Source organism: Corylus avellana, chromosome ca8, assembly GCF_901000735.1.
Source record: "Corylus avellana chromosome ca8, CavTom2PMs-1.0".
Classification (NCBI taxonomy): Eukaryota; Viridiplantae; Streptophyta; class Magnoliopsida; order Fagales; family Betulaceae; genus Corylus; species Corylus avellana.
Window position 1 is genome coordinate 15550477 of NC_081548.1, and position 8128 is coordinate 15558604.

An 8128-nucleotide genomic window follows, 5' to 3' on the forward strand; every position below is an offset into this window, starting at 1 on the left:
TCAGTCATAAATTCAAGTTATTCATATTGACCGTAGTTATGTAGAACAACAATTCAATGATTCACACAGATTTGTTCAATACATGCATTGTAATCGTACCAATATATATACATCAGAAGTTTCCACTTCTAAAATCAAATTAAATATATAACTCATCATGAATTATGATTGATATGTTATAGTTTTATCAATAATGGAATGTTCAATTCTATTACCAACTACAAACAATAATTTATAAGTTACATGGTTTATGATTTAGACTTTTATGTGATAATCTCATTAAAACACCTGAGACATAATCTATATAACTTAAAAAATATTGAAGTTTTCTCCTTGTTCAGTTTTTGGCCCGAAGCATCTTCATAAATCAGCAAAATCTTAGACATTCCTTTCCAATGCTGAGAATTAGCTTTGCAAAAGAGTAGGCTATCATCAGCGAAAAACAAATGATTAATTCTAGGACCTTTCTTAGAAGTTGGGACTTCCGTTAAAGTACCCTTACTTTCTGCCTTCACCAATAGAGCACTGAGGGCCTCGGCACAAATGAGGAACAAGTATGGTGAAATTGGATCCCCTTCCATGATTCCTCTAGAGGGGATGATGTAATTAACTGAGGTGATACACATCATAATAAGTCAAACCCATCTGTCATCAAACCCCATTTTCTTCATAACCGCCTCCAAGAATCTCCACTACACCCGATCATAAGCCATGCTCATATCGAGCTTTACCGCCATAAAACCTTCCTTACCCCACATCCTTGAATGCATAGTGTGCAAAGTCTTGTAAGCAGCCAATATGTTATCAGTGATTAGTCTTCCTGGAAGAAACACACTTTGGTTTTGGGAGATAAAGGTAGGCAACACTTCCTTCAATCGGTTTGCAAGCACCTTGGATATAAGCTTATATATCACATTGCATAAGCTTATAGGATGAAAATCAGTAACAGATAAGACTATTGCTTGTACATCTATCTTTCTAATTCTTAACAAAGACATCATTGACTAGGTAAGCATGTTTCGAAAGTTTAACATCATGATAATAAACTATACATCTAATTGTTTAATCATTTAACTTTTTAAAACTTTATTTATTTATTTATACATGATGGATTGCATGTCTATTGATTTCTTGAAAAAATTTTATGCTTGTTGATTTCTTCATACTTTATTGCAAATAGCCAATTAATACAAAACAAGAAATGATGAAGATGTAGGCTCCAAAAGCAACTATGGTTACATTTGCAAGTAAAATAAACTGGCAATTAATAAGATATATAGAAGTAGCAAGTAGGTGTTTTGTTAGGTGACAAATGGATGAAAGTGCTACTTGATAAAAAAATAAAAATAAGGAGGAGATTTTACAGGGGAAAAATAGAGAATTATCCTGCTATGGATACCTTGTATATACAATTGAGACTCCTCAATTATATAGGAAGGGTCTTCTTTTATGTAATCGGTTTTCCTATTATAGAGTATATAATAAGATACCACATGTGGGATGCTCAATAATATATAGTATAATTAAGTCTAACCCTATAAATTTTAAGTTTTAGAGTTGTGTGTGTGATGGTTAATATATATATAGTATAGTTTTATTTTACCTTCAATGTTTATAAATTGACAATATATCCTAACCAAGTTTATTAAATTTTCAATATAATCACTCCATTAATAATTTTCACTTTCTCTAACAAAAAATTATTGAAAATACCTAAATGCCCCAATTTTTTTGAAAAAAAAAAAGAAAAAAAAAAGAAGCACAAACAAAGGGATGGCTATGGCCACCCCATGGGCCATTTAGGGGTGGTCAACCACCACCCTTGGCCATAAGGGGTGGCCAGGAGTGGCTATGCCAACCCCACGGCCCATGGGGTGGTCCGGCCACCATTTTATGAGTTCATCGCATGTATATGTGGCAATTTTGGAAAGTTTCCACAGCTAAATACACATGTGGCGTATGTGAGCCCTTTTTTGTCAAAGAAGATGGAAATGACCGATAGATAGGTTACATTAAGAATTTCAAAAACTTTGTTGGAATACATTGCCAATTTTTAACCATTTGAAATGACAGTGAAAATATGATGAAACTTTGAAGGCGTAAAATATCTTTTTCTCTGTTTTGTTTTTTTGGTAGGTAATATGTCGTGGGTTGGAAACAAACAAAAAAGAGTAAGGTATTAATTTGTTAATGACATTTTGACTCAAATATATGAGTAATGATATAAGGAGGACTAGAGAGTCCTTCTTGAGTCATCTTAAGCGTGATGTGACTTTTAAAATTACCATTGAATTTGAGATGATCATTATTAAATTTTGATATATTAGTGATTTTAAAAGCCACGTCACATTTCGGATAACTCAATGAGAACTCTAGTCCTCCTTTTTTTTTTTTTTTTTTTTGACATGTCCGCACAAGGAGGGGGGAGGGGGATTCGAACTAGGGACCTCCGCTTCATTAAGCGTGGTCCCAGCCGATTGAGCTACCTCTAATCCTCCTTATATCTTTACTCTATTTAATAATCGAGCATAATTTAATTTTTGAACGTTGACTCACTTATTAAATGAGCTAAAATCAAACTGAGCTTATTTAAACTGACTGAACCGTTGGCCAGCTGCTCTGTTAGTTTACAACTCTAGTTATGGGAGACGACTGGGGTCATGAAAATGAATCAGACTCAATATAATCATGCTTTTGTCCTGTTTCATAGTGTTTAGGTAAGCGGTGATGTCAAGGAGGTTTTGTGTTTTCATGTACTTTTATTTTGTTTTTGTTTTTAATTATAATGTCAAAGACAAAAGTTTTGGTGATAGTTACACGCTTGGTCCCTCCTCCACCTTTACCAGGGATGCAAATGTACATTTGGAGACTAACAGAGCAGCTGGCCAACGGTTCGGGTTTCCGGTTCAGCTTAAATAAGCTCGGTTTAATTTTAGTTCATTTAATAAGTGAGTCAAGGTTTAAACACTAAATTATGCTCGATTATTAAATAAGTTGAACACGCAAAAACTTGTGAACAAAGATTATTACGATTAGAGGAATGAATGCAAATGGAGTTGTAGTTTGAAAGCAAAGTGTAATTTGCACCCCCCCAAAAAAAAAAAAAAACACAAAAAAACAACTACTGTGGACTGTGGTTGGAAAATTTGGTTCTGGTTTGCCAATGAACTAATTAAACATCTGTAATGATACACATCCACTGAACATTAATATAGTGCACTGGCCAATAGTAGCGGATTTACATGGGGCGACCTAGGGGTGGGCGCCCCTGGTAAAAACAAAATTAAAAAAAATTCATTAAGTATTACCAGAGCGCCCCCAGCCTTCTTTTTGTCTGAGGCTATTTTTTATTAAGGAGAGAGAGAATAAAGTTATATTTTAATAGGGGAGAGGAGAGTAGATAATAGTTTATTATTAAAAAAGAGATAGTGGGTGAATTTTATAGCGTTTTTAGTCATAGTTTATAGATAAATGTGGTTTTTTTTTTTTTTTTTTTTTTTTTGTGAAATTTAGACTCCAGTCTCTTTCTATGTAGACTCTAGTTTCTAATGTGATTTATGCTTTGAGATTTGAGGCTTTTTAAAAGAAATAGTTGTATGCTAATAGCCCACTAAAAGGTACTCATTTTTCTTAGACACTACTAGTCATTTAATTGTGCTTAGTTTATTTCGCAAGTAGTTTAAATTATTATGTGTTTGTGACGTCGTTAGATGAAGATTTTTAGTAGTTACTTTAATTTTTGGTTTTTTTTTTTTTTTTTTTGGTTGGTTAATTTGATGAGTTTGATTTGATTCGTGATACATATACTATGATATAATTTATTTTTTGATTATATTTACCATATTATAATAAAAATATAATACATAAAGAGAGAAAAAAATTATCATTATGTTTTATTATTTTTTTGTGCCCCTAGTAACTCCAATTCCTAGATCTGCCACTGCTGGTACGTTATTCCAAAACTGTCAATTACTACAAAGCTTAATTTCAACAAGAAAATTATATTCTTAGAAAAAAAAAAAAAAAAATCCACAAAACTGAAAATACTGGGACAATAATAAATTCACAAAAAATAACCAGACAATATTGTCACATCTCTTAAATATGCATTATATTGAAATAAGGGCAGGGGCTCAAAACTTTTGAATTCTATGCATGCATAAGAGCAAACGCAATCCCCTGTCTCAATGTTGGCAATCAATTTTGGCTTAATCATGAATTCAATTTATTCATACTTACAGTAGTTATATATATCGAATAACAATTCACGTGGTCCGTTTAGTACATTAATTCTAACAGCACTAACGTACGAGTTAGAAGTCTCAATTTCTATGATCGAGATAGATCATCATGATTGATATGTTATGGTCTTATCAAATGAAATGCAAAATTCCATTAGTTATTACAAACTATAATTTATAAGTTGCAAGGTTTATGACTTAAACCTTTTTGTGTGATAATCTCATTAAAACACATAAGATATATTCAATATAATTTATATAAATTTTCCTCAACAATCAATCAATATAACAAAGTTCGATCAATTAAATCAACAACATAATCAATAGATTAATGCATATGAATGCCTAAGGAGAGGATATCGAAGGAGATGCAGAGGATATGGCGGCCGAAGTACTGCTGGAGGGAGATGGAGTGACGGCTGGAGGTGATTTTGGCGGAGAGAGCACGACTAAGACACAGGGCGATGGAGGAGAGAGTAAGTGAGAGAGAAAACGACGGAGTGCTACTAGGAGGAAAAGAGAAGAAGAAAGAAAAAAGAGGGAAGAAGAAAGAAAAAGAGAAAAAGAGGGACTGGCGCGTGTTTCCAATGCCCGTTAGTAACGTGTCAAATTTGACACATTACCATTTAGTAACGGGAGACAGCAACCCACAAAACAAACCAGAAACAAAAAACAAACAGAGCTGCAAACAAAAATAAACGTACAAGGAAAATGAAAAAAAAAAAAAAAAAAGGAAGAAGAAAAAACGGTAAAGCAACCCAAAGAGCAGTAGCTTCAACAGAGGACAGGGCGCAAGGACGGAACCAGGATTTTGGATGGAGAGGGACCAAGGTATAAATTCAAAATAGATAAAAACAAAATTAACTTCAATTCAGTTTTAACAAAAAGATTAAAAAAAAAAAAAAATACATAGATGATTGTTTCATAATACATTTCAAATTTCAGCTTAAATACCTATCAAAATAGAACCCGACTTGTTTTCATATCCCGAAAACCATCTATGATAGAATCTGTACTAAGTGTTGCAACAATTTCTTTTTCGATGTACAACATCACAGAATCCGTCAGAAACTCATCTTCAATTTTTTTGTGAAGCCTAGTTTTGATGATATTCATGGCTAAAAATGCTCGTTCTATAGTTGCGGTAGAAACAGGAAGAGTAAGCAGAAACACAACAACTCGGAAAACAAGTTGGTAGATAGTCGATTTTCTGGTTCTAACTAATCATTGGCACAATTCGGAAATATTTAACAATCCTTGGAAATTTGAATGTTGAACTATATTATACTCATAATGGTGAAGTTCTATTTCCAACTATTATTTTTCAAGATCAGTAAAGTCTTGCAAATAAAACTTGTTTACCAATTGGAAGGTTGATGAACACAGTGCTGGTAAGCAGGAAAGTTGATGAACACAGTGGAGTGGCGCGTTGGAGCTTTGAAGGAACGGAACACGACAGATCGGGCTTGAAGAGATCCGGATCTGAGATCCACTGTAGAACCATAAACGGCACGACGACTAGGGGTGGAGCACGGCTAGATGACGAAGTTGGACTACGGATGAAGGACGAACGGTGGTGCTGCTACTCTATGGCCAAAGAGAGAGACAAAAAAGAAGACTGGTAACAAAGAGGGGAAGAGGCGCGGCCACACTAGGCGGAAGGAAAGAGGGGAGGAAGGAGAAAACTCTCCCTCCTCCCCCGAAAAAACCCGCACAGAGGCGGTAGGAGGCCCTCACTGAGGAGGTGGATAGATTTCAAAAGAGAAAAAAAAAATTTCTCACAAGGAGAGAGAAGAGAGCTCGCTAACATTTTAATGCTTTTTCATTTTAGATTGCTGTTAAAATGAAAAAGCATATAGAGCTAGTCTGTAATTGCATTAACATCAGACTTTAGTAGTGTGCATCAAAAAATATATTAATTGTAAAAGAACACATTTTCTAGATTATTGTTCAAATGTAGAGCTATCGCTTGCATTAACATTAGGAGTGTTGAAGTTTTGCTACAAACTCTATTTTTTTATATGAGCTTCCACCTTCGTCTACAGCTTCTATAGCCAATTCCTTCCATCTCAATGAATTTTCTTTCATCTCTTTCCCTCTCACTCTCCATTACTTCCCTTATACACAGCTCTATTTCTTCTTTGGTCACAATGCCTTTTTCATTCAATTTAATCCTTATCCCTACCTTCCAAACATCAGCGATGAATTTGGCATTAGTTGGTTGATCCGTCCATTGCGGCATCGCAACCATTGGCACTCCCACGCTTAATGCCTCAAGCGCCGAGTTCCACCCACAATGAGTCATGAAGCAACCAATTGCCTCGTGAGCCAATACGTCTAGTTGAGGGCACCAGGTCACAACCAACCCCTTTTTTGTTATTTCCTCTTGAAAATTATCGGGAAGCTTTTTTTCTTCAGATTCTCTTACTACCCACAAGAAGTAGCAATTGCTATTCTTCAGGCCCCATGCTAGCTCCTCCATTTGCTCTTCTCCGAGGGCTGCCAAGCTTCCAAATGATGCATAAATGATAGACCCAATTTCCTTGTGTGTCTAGCCACTTCATGCAAGCGTTCACATTAGGCTTGAAGAGGTTGAGACCATACTCTTTGTCATCCTCCAACCGCTTGTCTAAGTATATTGATGGAATTGTCGGTCCAATTGTTTTAACTGGCCATCGGCTTGCCATCCAGTTCAATTTTGAAAAAAATCCGTCTCTGATACATGCACATATGTATCAGAGACGGATTTAGGGGGATCGGCGGTGGCCCTGGTCCCCCCAAAATTACAAGAAAAAAAAAATTTAAGGCAAAAAAAAAAAAAAAAATTAAGATAAAAAAAAATAATAATTTAAGGTATTTTTTGCCAATTGGTTCCTCCCAAAATTTCTTTTGGCTCTGGGTCCTCCCAAATTCAAAGCTGGCTCCGTCTATGTATGTATCAATATGTGTATATATAAATACCTACCTCATGTTCCAACTTGTCGAATGTGTTGCAGAAGATCCAATTTGCCTCATGGAAGTTTGAGAATTGATTCAATACAATTTTGAACAGAGGAGAGGAGCCCGTATCATTAAGAAATGAAGGCACATCATTAACCCCTAGTGATGGCATGGAGGGTAAGGATACAGAACGCCTCTGTAAGAAAACTCCTTGATGTGCATGATGGTAAATTACATTAACTGCACAAGACTGAGTGAAAAATGGAGCTCCATCCACACCAAGTTGCCTTGCTACGTCTAGAGCCCATGGCATGGCTGAGTCATACACAAGCAGTTTTGGTGGGTGTTGGGAGCTTTTTTGTCTTTCAATCAGCTCTGCTAAGCTTTCTGAGACAAATAGTTTGAAACGCTCGAGTTCTTCATACATGGTTTCCTTGTCGCCTTGCTTGGAGCCGTCGGAGATGGTCACGAAGTTGAGAGAGCTCTCTTGCATGGATTTGCTAATGCATGTGGTGGTGATTACTGTTACTCTCATACCCTTTGAGGCAAGGCGCTTCGAGAATTGGAGTATTGGGTTTATGTGACCTTGTACGGGGTAAGGAAATACTAGGATGTGGGGTTTCCTCTCCATTACTTCTCTCTCTCTTTCTGTGGATGAGGATCAAAGAGATCGATGTCTCATTATATATTCTTTTTTCCTTTCTTTTCTTTTTTGAAATTTCTATGAAGACATCATTGACTAGGTAAGCATGTTTCAAAAGTCTAACATCATGATAATAAACTATACATCTAATTGTTTAATCATTTAACTTTTTAAAACTTTTATTTATTTATTTATACATGATGGATTGCGTGTCTATTGATTTCTTGAAAAAATTTTATGCTTGTTGATTTCTTCATACTTTATTGCAAATAGGCAATTAATACAAAAGAAGAAATGATGAAGA

The 8128-nt window shown here is 35.3% G+C and overlaps 1 pseudogene; it reads right to left on the reverse strand.

Annotated features, from left to right (window-relative positions):
• Positions 1 to 6221: 6221 nt before the first annotated feature.
• On the reverse strand, positions 6222 to 7812 carry LOC132190941 (mogroside IE synthase-like; annotated as a pseudogene).
• Positions 7813 to 8128: the final 316 nt, after the last annotated feature.